Genomic DNA, 13,218 nt, shown 5'->3' with positions numbered 1-13,218 from the left:
AGCACAACTGACAGGGTTGCAAATCACAAGCTCAGTAGGATGTGTTGTGCAGGAATGATTTATGGGGATTTTGTTGGCAAAGTCCTCTTACTGTGTAATGTCACCAAAAGTGACATTCTAACAAAGCAGTCTCATCACTCACCATTGAACTCGGGAAACACTGAAATGCTGTAGTGAGGCGTGGATTTAAGGAAGTAGTATGTGTGTGTTTGCAGGACATCGGATGTGGCTCTGAACGTGTACATTGCAAGGGCAACAGCCCCAGCTGCTTCCAGTGGTTCATTAGCATAATCAACATGAAGCCAGAGCAAAGAGGGAAGTCCACATACTATCAGACACTGGTCTTGACAGTTGTGTGTTTGTAAACATGGGCAGGTTTTAGTCATTTGAGTACTGTGCAATTGTACACCAGTGTTACGTAAATGGGAAAGCATGCCATTTAGGCTGGAAACAACACCAGGAAACTAAAACCAGAGACGTGGCAAGCTGGAATATGGAATAGGCATTAGAGCTTCATCCAAAACCCTCTGAAGTCAATAGAAAGAGTCCCACTGATTTAACTTAGAGGTTGTCCCTAATATGTGCCTCTCATTGTTATACAGATGTATAGCTCTAGGGATAGATACAAAAAAATGCATTGGAAAGGAATTCCCAAGATCAATTTAATATTGTCTGTGAACCATATAGATATTTTAGGCCCCTCTCCTACAAATTATTTCTGCAAGGCCATGTCTCTCAAGTTTTAAGGTCCAGTTACAGATCTAGATTTTTTTACTATTAACATGTCATGTAGTCTAAAAGTGTTTTACTCTCAGAGACCTGGAATGGAACACACACTTTTGCTATATATGCAAATAATCATGTAGAAGAATAGCTTCTTAGAAAGCTTGCTGGTGATTTTCAGGCACGTGTATTGGAGGTAGTTGTCCATACAGCTAAGGGTTGTATGACCTATGGTAATTATAATTAGGTAATTATACCCCTGCTTAGTGAACTAGTAGATAGGGGTTTTTTGCTCGTGGCTGTTGGGCTTTTTTTTCCTCCCAGAAAGAATAAAGTGGAAATAAGTCTAGGTCAGTCAGGGAAGACACCAGTGGGTTTGCTGCTTCAAAAACCATTCAGAAGTCAGAAATTATTTTAAAATTTTGTATTATTTCTCCCTTTGTGGCTATTACAAAAATTCTGTTTATTAATGCATTATGAACTGAAGCTGTCAAAATGAATCTTTTTCTCTATTTGTGAAGGTATTATATATGTGCATCTGAATGACACAGTATGTACTTCTTAAATGTTTGTGTGGGGCTCCTACTGGATTTCCTGAATAGAAGACCAGCTGAAAATGTAAGGATGTCACAGCTTGGGTATTCTGTCCAAAGCAAGTGTCATATGAATATTGTTTACAGAGATATTTCCAATTCTGTAAAACACAGGTACTAGGACCAGTTTTGGGTCCGTTTTGTATTACTCTTGGGTTTTAACCTGCATTTTCCTATCCAGTGCAATGGGGAGCTCTGGTTAAGACCATAGGGAGCTCTATTTAATTATAATTGGCAGTCTGCAATTCTTTGTGCTGTCAAGGAAATCATGGGGCTAATGGATAATTCTGCAAGCACTTGGTAGTGGTTTTATGCTCAGTGATTTGTGCTTTATTTGGCTGAATAAATATTTGATGGAGCTGAGAGAGTACACTGATGAAACATTATTGTACAGAGGAAATTATTTGTACACCAGTGTTAAGTAAATGGGAAAGCATGCCAATTTAGGCTGGAAACAACACCAGGAAACTAAAACCAGAGACGTGGCAAGCTGGAATATGGAATAGGCATTAGAGCTTCATCCAAAACCCTCTGAAGTCAATAGAAAGAGTCCCACTGATTTAACTTAGAGGTTGTCCCTAATATGTGCCTCTCATTGTTATACAGATGTGTACCTCTAGGGATAGATACAAAAAAATGCATTGGAAAGGAATTCCCAAGATCAATTTAATATTGTCTGTGAACCATATAGATAATTATATAATTATTTTAAAGGGTAATTTTGCCATCTAGCCTTTTTTCATGCATCTGAAGTAACAAGTATCAAAGTATAATTTATCTTTAGTAAGATGTTTTACAACAGCAGTGTTAACATGCCAATAGTTATAAAAGTGTGTCTGTTGCTATGGGCAGAGGATAATAGTCTGTCAGACTGTTATATACCAGGACTTCAGAGGTCTTGAGAAAATCATCAATGACAGAAGCAATTCTCCATGGCGTTAGCACCCAGAATTTTCCCAAACTATTACGGATTATATTATTGCGCTGATGGAGTTTGAGAAGTACTGGCAGACTTAACCAGTTTTGTACTTTATTCTGAAGACATAGATGTTTTCTCCACCAGAATATCCCAAATTGCCTAGATATGTTTTGGATTAGAACAGTAATTTTTAAAACCCAGACAGCAATCTGTCTTCATCAGTAGGCATTAGTTTAGAAACACTTCTACTCCTGTCCCAGATTATGCAAAAAGACTGCAGTGAAGTGCAACTGACATTTCCAAAGATGTTTTTCTTGCTCTGTAGTGTAATAATGTAGTGTAATAGTGAGTGGAAGCACATGTTTTTACACTGGGCTGTTTGTAATAAGAACAAGCCCCGCTGAGCCAGAACGAAGATCTGCCTGGCCTAAATGTCCTGCCACTAGCAAATTAGGCAGATATCAAGGACATGCATATATAATATTTCTACCTTATACTTCTCCAACTGTTTTAATCTCCCGGTGCTGCATGTGTACATCTCGGTGCATATCTGTCCCAGATTCTTGCCTGGCCTCCCCCTAAATCCTTGTAAAGTTCCTGCATCCACAGTATGCTTTGACAAGGGGTTCTGTAGGTTTGCCACCTGTTATGTGAAGAACCTTGTGTTTGTTTTGAACCTGGCTTTTGCTAGCTTTGTTTACTATCTTCTAACACTTTTTTCGCTTTTTTCTTGATCGTCTTTGTTACTCTTTTGCGTATTTTTTCTCCACCTTTCTCCATTCCATTTTGAGAGGAGGAGGTCCGGCTGTACACAATATTCAGGGTGATGGTGAATCAGGTATATATGGAGTACCAATGTAATGTCTGTTTCTTTCTTAGTGATTCCTGCTTTGTTTTTTTTTAACCACAATTCACCACAGAGCTGTCATTTTCCTAGTTACATATCAATCACAGGAGACATTTCTATAGTAGTAATAATTGCTCGGTGCTATCAGTTAGAATTGTTTTTTTCCTAGATACGTTGCTTGATGTTTATCTTCATCGAATTTCATCTGCCATGTCATTGTGCAGTCACCTATTTCATACAGTCTCTCTGCAACTTTTCATAACTGGGCCTTGGTTTTGTTACCCTGAGTCATTTAGTGTATAGTCAGTAAATTTTCTCCCATCTTTGTTCACTCCCTATTCCAGATTATTTATGAGCATATTGGGACAACACATATCACATTTCATAATTTTTAAATTATTTATAACCTCCTGTAGGAGTATGTACCCAGTTTGGGAACATGGGAGCAGGGGATTGAGCCCCCTACCATAACCACCAGTCTGCTTTCTTGCAAGCTAGGTTTAAATGCAAATTTCTGTGTTTATGCTAAATTAAGGTTTAATTCAATAGGAATAAAATAGGCATTATAAGAAATGAGAGATAGAATAAAATACTGTAGAGACAGCCTTTCGTTTTCATTCAGTATTGTAGGATGATATTGGTCAAGCTTTGTTTTTTTTCTTTTAAGACTACTGTTTTCTTGGGATCAATCTAGAAAATTCTTCTCAGAAATGTACCCATCTTATAACTGCCCATTGTAAAGGACCAATTATTTCACGTGTTCAACAGCAGCACTTGAACAGCTGCTTACCATTCCATTGATAGCGGTGGATCTGTTACCTCCTGATACCTGGCAGCTGCACAGCTGTCACTAAACAAAATAATAATTTCATCAAATGTTTTTGTTCTTAGGAGGATGTTGAAGGCTAGAGAGAGTAATCAGTAGTACTTAGTAGTAACTGAAAGATGTTGAAGATGACAGCAAGAAAGGAAGTAGTACTACCAGAAGAAGAGGTATCTTTACAACTATATCATGTACTTCATGGATATGTTGATAGGCTTTCTTTGTTGTGTGTTATTAGTTCAGTGTTCTCTGCAGCCATCACACAATGTTTTCCATTAATTGATCAGTACCTTAAAAGGAAAAACTAGGTCTGAAAGTACTATAAATGAGCTTTCAGCTTTAAACTACTCTTGTAAGTCATAGTTGGTCCTTACACAACTGAGCAGGTAAGGCAAATAGTTGTACTACGGGCTCCATCTTGTGAGATATCGAAGACCCCAAGTTTCAGAGATTTTTTGGATACTTCAAACACTGCAGCTTCAGTTTTCATCTTCTGGCTTCCTGCTGTGAGTTGGAAAATTTTGTCTGAAACACTGGAAGGCAGTGCAGGTTGCTTGGCTCTTGGAGGCCAGTGAACTGAATGAACATTTCCAACAAAAAGGAAAAGGGACTAAAATGAAAAAGAGGCAATAACTGTTAATGTAATGTACATAATAATGCAATGGAAGAGGCAGGGGAGGTGTGGTGCATGCAGATTTCCTTAAGTAGCAGGTATAGAATAGAGATATAATAAGAAAGTACAGAAACTGAGATAAATGTGCATCCTGAGACTCTTCATTCCAGTTGCAGTCTCAAGTTTTTCTATACATAACAATGCCATCTATACTGAAATCCATACTGAACTTTTGTTGTGCTTTTGAGAGCTTTTGTGCCCTGTTTTTCAGGAATTTGCACTGTCCACATGTAGATTCTGCTTTAAAACTAATTCCTTTACTAAAGTTTAGCTCATGTCACTCTGAGCTTGTTGCTTTTATTTAATGAACACATACTCTTAATTACTGTCTCCATGTCAACTTATGTACCTTCAGCAAGAATTACATTCCTTGCCCACTTTTCCTAAAAATTAAAATTATAACAGCTGCCATAAAGTTATACTTCATATATTAGCCCATAAAGGGTGGGGTGTCTTCATGCCTGTGTCAGTGGTTTGTATGTCCTATTGCTGCAAAGAAAACAAAGGAAGACAGAGACTAACCGGTTTGCTTATTTTACTCTTAAGGCAGTACAAAATAACCCAGGTTTTTTTATTTAATTTTTTTGTTTGTTTGTTTAATTCTGGATCACTAGCAGTCACCAGCCTACGTTTTTAGACCTTGATCCCACAGAAATACCATGCTTAACATCATGTGACTAGTTCTTCCCACTGCAGCTTGTGTTCTGTATTGGAATTAGTAGGTTTTTTCTTCAGGACTGATACTTCAGTGCTATTCCAGCCAAGGATGCAATTCTTCCCAACGTATTACAGCCAAATCTGTGGTTTGCAGTTTCACTTAGGAGGTAGGATTTGGTGGATTTCTCCACCTCCACCCCTTTGCTTAGCAACTTTGAATGATTGGTGTAGCTGTCCCCACCCTTTCCACTCTTGGAATTTTACAGATCACAGGAAGAACTGCAACTTCTAGTCCTATAGAAATCAGATGTTCAGTGTTGTTTTGAACCTATTTAATGATATGTAATGATTATAAGAAAGCATACTCTGAAGCCATTTTACTAAATAGTATCAACATGAAAATAATATCAGATCAAGTATCTTATCTGCATTTGCTAACACTTTAATCACTAAAGCAGTTTCTTGTGGTTTTCTTCCCTTTGTCCTGTTTATATTTTTTTAAAATATCCATCTTAATTAGATTGTTCCATTACAGATTTTTTTTTCTCATGAGGTTCATGATGTGGGGCTATTATTCTAAGAGCTGCTTATTGGATAAATCTTTTATTCTTACAGACACTTGTATGTCAACAACCAGAACTAATTTTCAGTTAAGTCTTAAAATATTTAAAGAATATCTAGTCATATTAGATTTTTTACATCTTTTAATTGTATTACAAATTCTACAGTGGGAGTAGAAAAGTAGAAATAAAGCCTACTTTTAAAAAGCTGTAGAGAAAAGCTTTCTGAAATGTTGAGAAAATAAAGATATATATATTAGAAAGAAATCACACTGAAGTGCTCCTTGATTTTATTTTCTTCTTGGTCACAAAGTTAAGTTTAACACTGGTAGCAGTAGAAGTCCTGTGTTGTTATGTTTTAGTGTTGTCCTACTCTAAAAATAATTCAGGGCATTTTTTTTGAGAGTACATTTCCCTGAACTCCCACTCTGACTTGGCATTAGTTGTTGTCTGGAATGCTTTATATTTCAACACTAAGGAAAAGTATTGTTGACTTGGATGCTCCCAGAATTTCCTTTCAATTACAGTATTGTGACTTGTACTTTATACACTCATGGAATATACCATGAAATACTTAAAGTACTCAGCCAGTCAGTTTTGAAAATGTACCTAAACGTGGGGTTTTTTTTAAAAGAATCCCCACATAAAAGAAAAAATCAAGTAAGCAATTTTAACAGTTACTTTTTGTCTTGTTTTCAACTAGGGTGTGGTAGCTGCAGGTTCCAGACAGCTGTGTTTGCTGGCTGGATGCTGAGCTGAACTTTCCTACAGTGTCAGCCCAGGGAACCACAACTCTTCCATGTGCAACATCTCTGCCTCCAGCCTTACAGAGCTCAGGATGGTCCCTGGGCTCTCCATTGTCTTCACATGCAGGTCTATGTGGAAGGTACAGGGAGAGGGAGAAGACTGATGGCTCCAGGCCTGTTTGATGACTTGTGTCTTAAGCACAGTAAGATAGTACAGTTTTAACAGCCCAAAACAAGCACCCATTTTGCAATGTGGTTGTCTCAACTGGAAAGCCTAAATGGAGCAGAAAGGAATCACTTTCCCTTCACGCTGGCATTTGTAGAATGAGGAAGAAATCTGCACAACTGGAGTTTGTTAGAGAGTCAGAAGGTCCCCTGTTTTGATAGTGATGGGTGAGACACCTAGTATTCTAAAGCATCATTAAATGTGCTAAATTTGTTCTGTATAATTCCAGGCACATCAATATTTGCACTTTTGTTATGGAGTTCAGTCCTTAAGAAAGGACAAGACTTGGGTCGGTGCAGAAGGCTGAAGCAAACAAGTGCCTTCTCTCTCCCAAGACTTCATAATTTCTTAATGGATAATTTTACAGACTCTGACCCCAACTCTCTTCATATCCACTGATCAGCTCCTGTATCTGTTTTTGATAAAGTTTAGTTTTGAAACAGCTTCACAACAATTTATTAAGCTTGCAGGAATGTGATCACACTGAGCAAGGGAAAAGAAGGAATGTGATTGTTAGCTTTTTCTCTGCATCATGTGTTACTTGAGTCTGTGCCTTAAGACACTATCTACTCCTTAGTGAGTTGCTAAAGATGTAAGGTCAGTGAGTCTGGAGACATACTAAAATACCAAATATTATTCTCATTTGAACAGATTTTTTTTTTATATTCTGATTCACATGCGAAATGTCAGCTGTGATTAATTGTAACTAAAGGTGTTACAAGCCCATTTCTACAAACTCTTGCAAAGACAGGACTGCCTGTGTACTAGGTTTGATCCTCTTTGTCAGAAGCACTGTTGTTTAGTGAGTTGTAGCAGACTACGAGGCAGCTGAATATTTTGATGATTTTGGACATTTTCAAGCGTGGGAGTGCAGCACGCAGAGGGGTTTTGACTGACAGCCACTAGAGAGCACTATGTGATCGTATCTTTTCCAAAGTAGGGCGTGGTAGCCAAGTAAAGACAATGTGAAACTCGGTATGAGAGGCTTTTTCCACGACGTTTCTAAAGAATCTTCTCGTGTTTTGCACAAAATAGAGTATATTAAGCCAGAATTTTAGCACCTCTGGCATTTCGTTTTAGATAATTCCTACTCTTGGTGGAGACTTCTTACATCAACATTTAATTATTGCTCAGTAGAGGTTCACAGGGATCTATTTATAATGTAGCCAGGAAAAGTCCACTGCAGTGGACTTTAATGTATGGTCTATGTTTACCAAAGATTGAATGATTATGCTTTGATGCATGCTGTATAGATAACCTTTGGTGAATCTAGTTCCATTTTAGCCTAGTTCTTAGAAAAACTTTTACCTAAAATCACGATTCAGCAAACCATGAATGGCGTGAATCTATGTAAAATGCATAAGCAAACTCTTCAAGTGGTGATTTAAAGGGAAAATGCTGCATGGGTGAATCTGCTCCTTCCTTCCTGATCCTAGTATTTGATGTTTCCTTATCTGATCAACACTGTATTTTTTAGATCTCATATGCACCGTCTCCCATATTCCCCCAGAACAGAAAATTGCATTATTCTTTTCTTATGTAGTACCTGTGCTTGAGATGATTTTTTTCTCTCTTTTCATACTGCGTTCTGAAATCAGCTGTCAAAGACCCTGGTTTGTTTACACACTGTCCTTTTAAAGCTCTTCTCTGCTTTTTGGGAGGACTTTCTCATTGAGATCATTGGTATCTTCCAGCTTATTGTATGAGCAGAGGCGAAAAGGCTGTAGTTTAAGACTTGGCAGTGACTGTGGAAGAAAGCATGTTCTCAGAAGATGAGCAGCAACTCCGGAGTCCAGAGTTTTCATCATCAGGTCTGCAGTTCTATTTACAGCAAGTGATTAGTGCAGCTAGGGTCAGCAAAGGAATAGTTGCAGAACGGCGTTTCCTTGCTTAATAAATTGGGGCTGGGAGGCAGAGTACTGAAGTGAAATTTTACTATTTCTGTCAGTATTATTGAGTCAGAGCAGCTGCAGGGGAGTAAACTCGATTCTGAAAAGATGAAATGTTAGGGCCAGCTGCATAAATGGAGCACGTGATGTGAAAGACCCTACCCATTGCAGTAGTATTCATCACATAAGAACCTAAATAGACCAGACTGAAAAAACCCCTACCTTGCATTGCAGATCTCCAGCTTAGTTTGCCAGCCTGTTTATGTCAGTGTTAAACTTGAAAACTGAAGTAGCAGGTTTGGTTTGAAGTACTTGGTGACAAAGCCCACATTGTTTCTCTGACACTTAAACCAAACTATTTTAAAAAAATATTAATCCCAGGTGTCCCTGTATATTTGTCCTTTTTTGTAGTTGATCTTTACCAGTTATGAAGAAACTTTGTAAGAGAGACTACATTTTTATTTACTTTTACAGTACCAGAATGCTTAGCTGGGAAATCGTTTGGCCATATGGAAAGTATTACTGGCTTTAAGTCAAGTGCTGAAATGTAAAAATTGCTCAAACAATTTGTTTAAGCAACTTCTAACAGCATTCAGGTTACAGTCTAAAGGACTGAAGAAGTGTGAACAGTTTGTTAAAATCTGTGACCTCTCATAAAAGTTAATAGATCTGCAAAGATTTGAGAGTCACACCTTCAGAAGGGAGATTTTATGTATACCCTAGTGATTAGAGGGTACACTTAAGTGATTGATTTGCTCATTTGCATTGATTTGCATGCAAATTAACCAAAGTGTGGATTTAACTTTTCATTTTTCTGGCCTAGTTTCAGTAGGAAAAAGTCAGTGCCTATACACTTCCCATTATTGCTTTTTGATTGAACCATTTTTATGTTCAGAAGTAGCTGAAAATACTGAAATTGTGATGTTTCAGAATTTATAATTAATGAATCTTTATGACTGTTAAAATACATAGATGAAATGAATGGAGCTTTTTATGTTTTAAGGTGTACAGGTGAATATGTGAAAATTCATTAATATAGAAAAGATTTTTTTTAAAATTAAAATCTGGCCTTAATTTCCCAAGGAAGTAGCCATGCAAATGATGTCTAATGGATTTCTTAGGTGTTGGTCTGTCACTCAGAGGGCCAAGGAGGAAACAGCTTCCCATCCTTTAAAAATGCAGAGGACCCTGGAGATTTCCTTGCTTAACCTAACCTGAATTATCTCCAAGTCTTTAAAATGTTTGTGGTGTGGAGTTAGGGGAAGAAATGATAGTCAGTTGAAATATTTTTTATTGTGTTTAGGTTACTTTCTATGAATTTTCCCACATGCTTTCTAGGACTTAACACAGGTACTTTCTAGGAATTTTCCTGATAGCTTTTTGAGAATTTTCCATGATGATTTCTGGGAATTTCTATAGTGTGTTTCAGAGGTGCATCCAAGTGCCTTCTAGTAATTCCTCTAAGGAGATTTCCAGGAATTTCCCTAACACTTTCTAGGATTTTTTTGGGTGCTCTCTGGGAATGTCCTGATGCTCTCTAGGAATTTTTTATGTACTGTTTTGAAATTCCTAGGAAATCCTGGAGTTTCACAGGAATTGTCTGGGGGTTTCCAAGACAGTCAGCATTTAATGCATTTCTAGGAATTCCTGCAACTGTCCTACTGCATGTAGTGCATTCCTGTGAATCCCTGTCACTTAGTAGACTTCTCCAGCACATTCTAGGAGTTTGGAGGAAGGGGGTATCTAGAATTTTGCTGAGAACTCCTGCAGCTTGCTAGGAGTTTTCTCAGGCTTTCTCAGTGTTTCAGGTTAAAAAGCCTTGTTAGAAATTCTGGGGTTTTTTTAAGAATCTTCCTTTTTTTCCTAGGAATTCTCGAAGCTTTTTAGGCATTATCTAAGTGTTGGGTTTTTTTAAAAATTCTGGGGTCTATAATTTTTTTAGGAATATCTGAGGCTTTCTAGAATTTTTCCTGGCCTTTCTGGGACATCTGGATCAAGAACTTTCCTAGGAATAACTAGATTAAGACTTATGCTATGATTTACTGTATTGAGAAATTTTCAAATAATTTCCTAGCTCTTCTTGGGATTAATTGATCTAGATCTTTTCTAGGAGGTTCCCTGGCCTGAATGTATAACCTTTCTAAGAATTCCTGGACTGAGATCTTTTCTAGGGTTTACTGGACCTACAACCTTTCTTGGAATTTTCTTGCTTTTTATGGGGATTCCTGGGTCTAGAACCTGAGTTACTTCCTGTACTGTTCCAGGAATTTCCCTTCCTAGGTTTAGAACTTTTGTAGGGATTTTCCCAGGTTTTCTAGGAAATCTTGGATCTTGACTCTTTCTAGGAATTGCCTGCAAAGGTTCTTACAGGAGCTGCAGCAGTGCCTCATGTCCTATACACCCTGATTTTGCATCAAGGCCTAGAAATAGATTTTACTTTTTTTTTCTTATCAGAGATAAGTATCTGTCTTATGCATAACTGAGTAGCTGTGGGCATTCGGAAGAACAAACAAACAAACAAAAAACCAAACAAATAAACCCCACCAACCTCCTCTGCTCAAAGTGCTTGAATTCCTGTTTTAAAATCAGTTACCAGAGAAGGGATTTTTTTTCCTTATCTCTCTCTCAAAATTCACTACATTATACATTGCTCCCAGGGGCGATAATAAAACAGCTTTCTGAGTGCAACCTGCATTCTTTCCTTTCTCTGATTCTTGTATCCCTCTCACAAAGCCTTCTTCCCCACAACCTCTTCAGAGCAGCATTTTTAATAGAATCTGGAAAGCATTTGATTGTAGCTGGCACCCCTTTAAACCTGCATACTGTTAGCATTTCCCTTTCCACCATGAACAAGCACATCAATCTATTCTCTGAAAAACATTTCATTCTCCTGGCACCTCCCTTGCTTGCTTGAACCACAAAGAGTGACTAGATAAGTAAAAGCCATCAATTTACCTAACTAAAGGCTGCAGCACTACCTTCTTCCCACAGTCACCCCCTCCACTGAAGAACTAGCCATTCCTGCATAAAGGATGTAGGGCGCCTTTCATCAGTGTGGGACATAAGACATCAGGAAAATGTGTTGTACCTATTTGTGGGGCAGAGCAGGGCAGGGTTTTCCTCTGGGCCAGAGTCTGAAGGGCTGGAAGTTTCTCAAAAGGGACATAAGCAGCCAAGGAGGGAAAGATAGGAGATAATTGCAGGATGCCATTCCTGTTGTTCAGAGAGCTACAGAAGTTCTGAAAAGTGAGCATCACTGCTGCTTTAGGGTGCCCAGGCCTTGAGCCTGGCCAGAGTGATCTATATACACAGGGTTTTCCAGAGATAGCACCGATGCAAGGAAATACAAAGCTGCCTGAAAAGACATCACATAAATGACTGCAAGTTTCTGCTGACTTCAGTGAACGTTAGCACTCAATGCACTAGTAGAAATACTCCACTTAATGCAATGCAGTCATACCTGAGGAGGAGTACAGCAGTTAGACTGTGTGCAGTGATGTGACAGACAGTGACTTTAGGACCTTGTGAATCTTTCATCCTTCTGCCAGTGAGAGAAAGTTTTGCCACTGAGAAAAGAGAAGCAGATATTTCGTGTTAACTGACAGGAAGAAGAATCTAACACTGTTAAGTGTTAATGCATAATAATATAGCATGCATACCTCCTTTGAGATCAAGTGTCAGGATTAGGAAAGTATCAGCATGCCAAATTTATGGACTAGAAAAACAACTCTTATGGACCTTATTAATTAATATATGAACTCCTTCTCATAGCATAATCCATGCAAAGGCAAGCTATTAAATGTTTACTCTCCTCCTTCTGCCAAACACTTGGAGTCAAAACCTTAACTGGACTTGAAAAGCATGTTTATATAATTTCCTTTTAGGGCACTGGAGTTTTAAAGTGGTGTGTAAGGCATATGGCTGTTCCCTCAATACTGAGTTAACATTTGTGATCTTAAGTTCATGTTGCAAGTAAGTCCAGTCTTCACAGAATGTTCTGTTGCAGTGATTCTATTTTTCTGAGAAGGAGAGTGATGTTTAGGACATAGGGACAGTACACTGTTGTCTGATCAATGGAATATGTCAGAATTACCTGAAAACGTCTAATCTTACTAGTTTTCTTTTAGCACACACACACAAAGGGGAAATTAGTTTGTGTAATTCATAAAGCTGTGCATACCTTTGCACAGGTCTCTTACTAAGCAAGGTGTTATCTACAGACAACATGTTTTGCACCAGGAGGTGCTGGTCTCATGATCCCAGTAAGAAAGGCACTCAGTTGCTGTAAAGTATCACTTAAAATGTTATTTATTAGAGCTAACACTATAAGGAAGTAGCAGTACGGATAATGCCCCTTTAGATGCCAAGAATCCCGAGTGGTATAGCATCTGCATGCTGTGCAGAACCCACCCAAAGTTCTCCCATCTCAGTCATTCAAGGTATTACAGCATTTTCTTACAAGAAAACAACTCTATTCATCATTTCTACTGTCAAATTGAGAAGATGTTTGTGAGAACTTCTTGCTGCCATTTTAGATAAAGGCAAGGCCATGCAGGTGCTGT

Source organism: Falco biarmicus, chromosome 10, assembly GCF_023638135.1.
Source record: "Falco biarmicus isolate bFalBia1 chromosome 10, bFalBia1.pri, whole genome shotgun sequence".
In the NCBI taxonomy this organism is placed as follows: domain Eukaryota; kingdom Metazoa; phylum Chordata; class Aves; order Falconiformes; family Falconidae; genus Falco; species Falco biarmicus.
Note: the sequence above shows the minus strand (reverse complement) of the source record.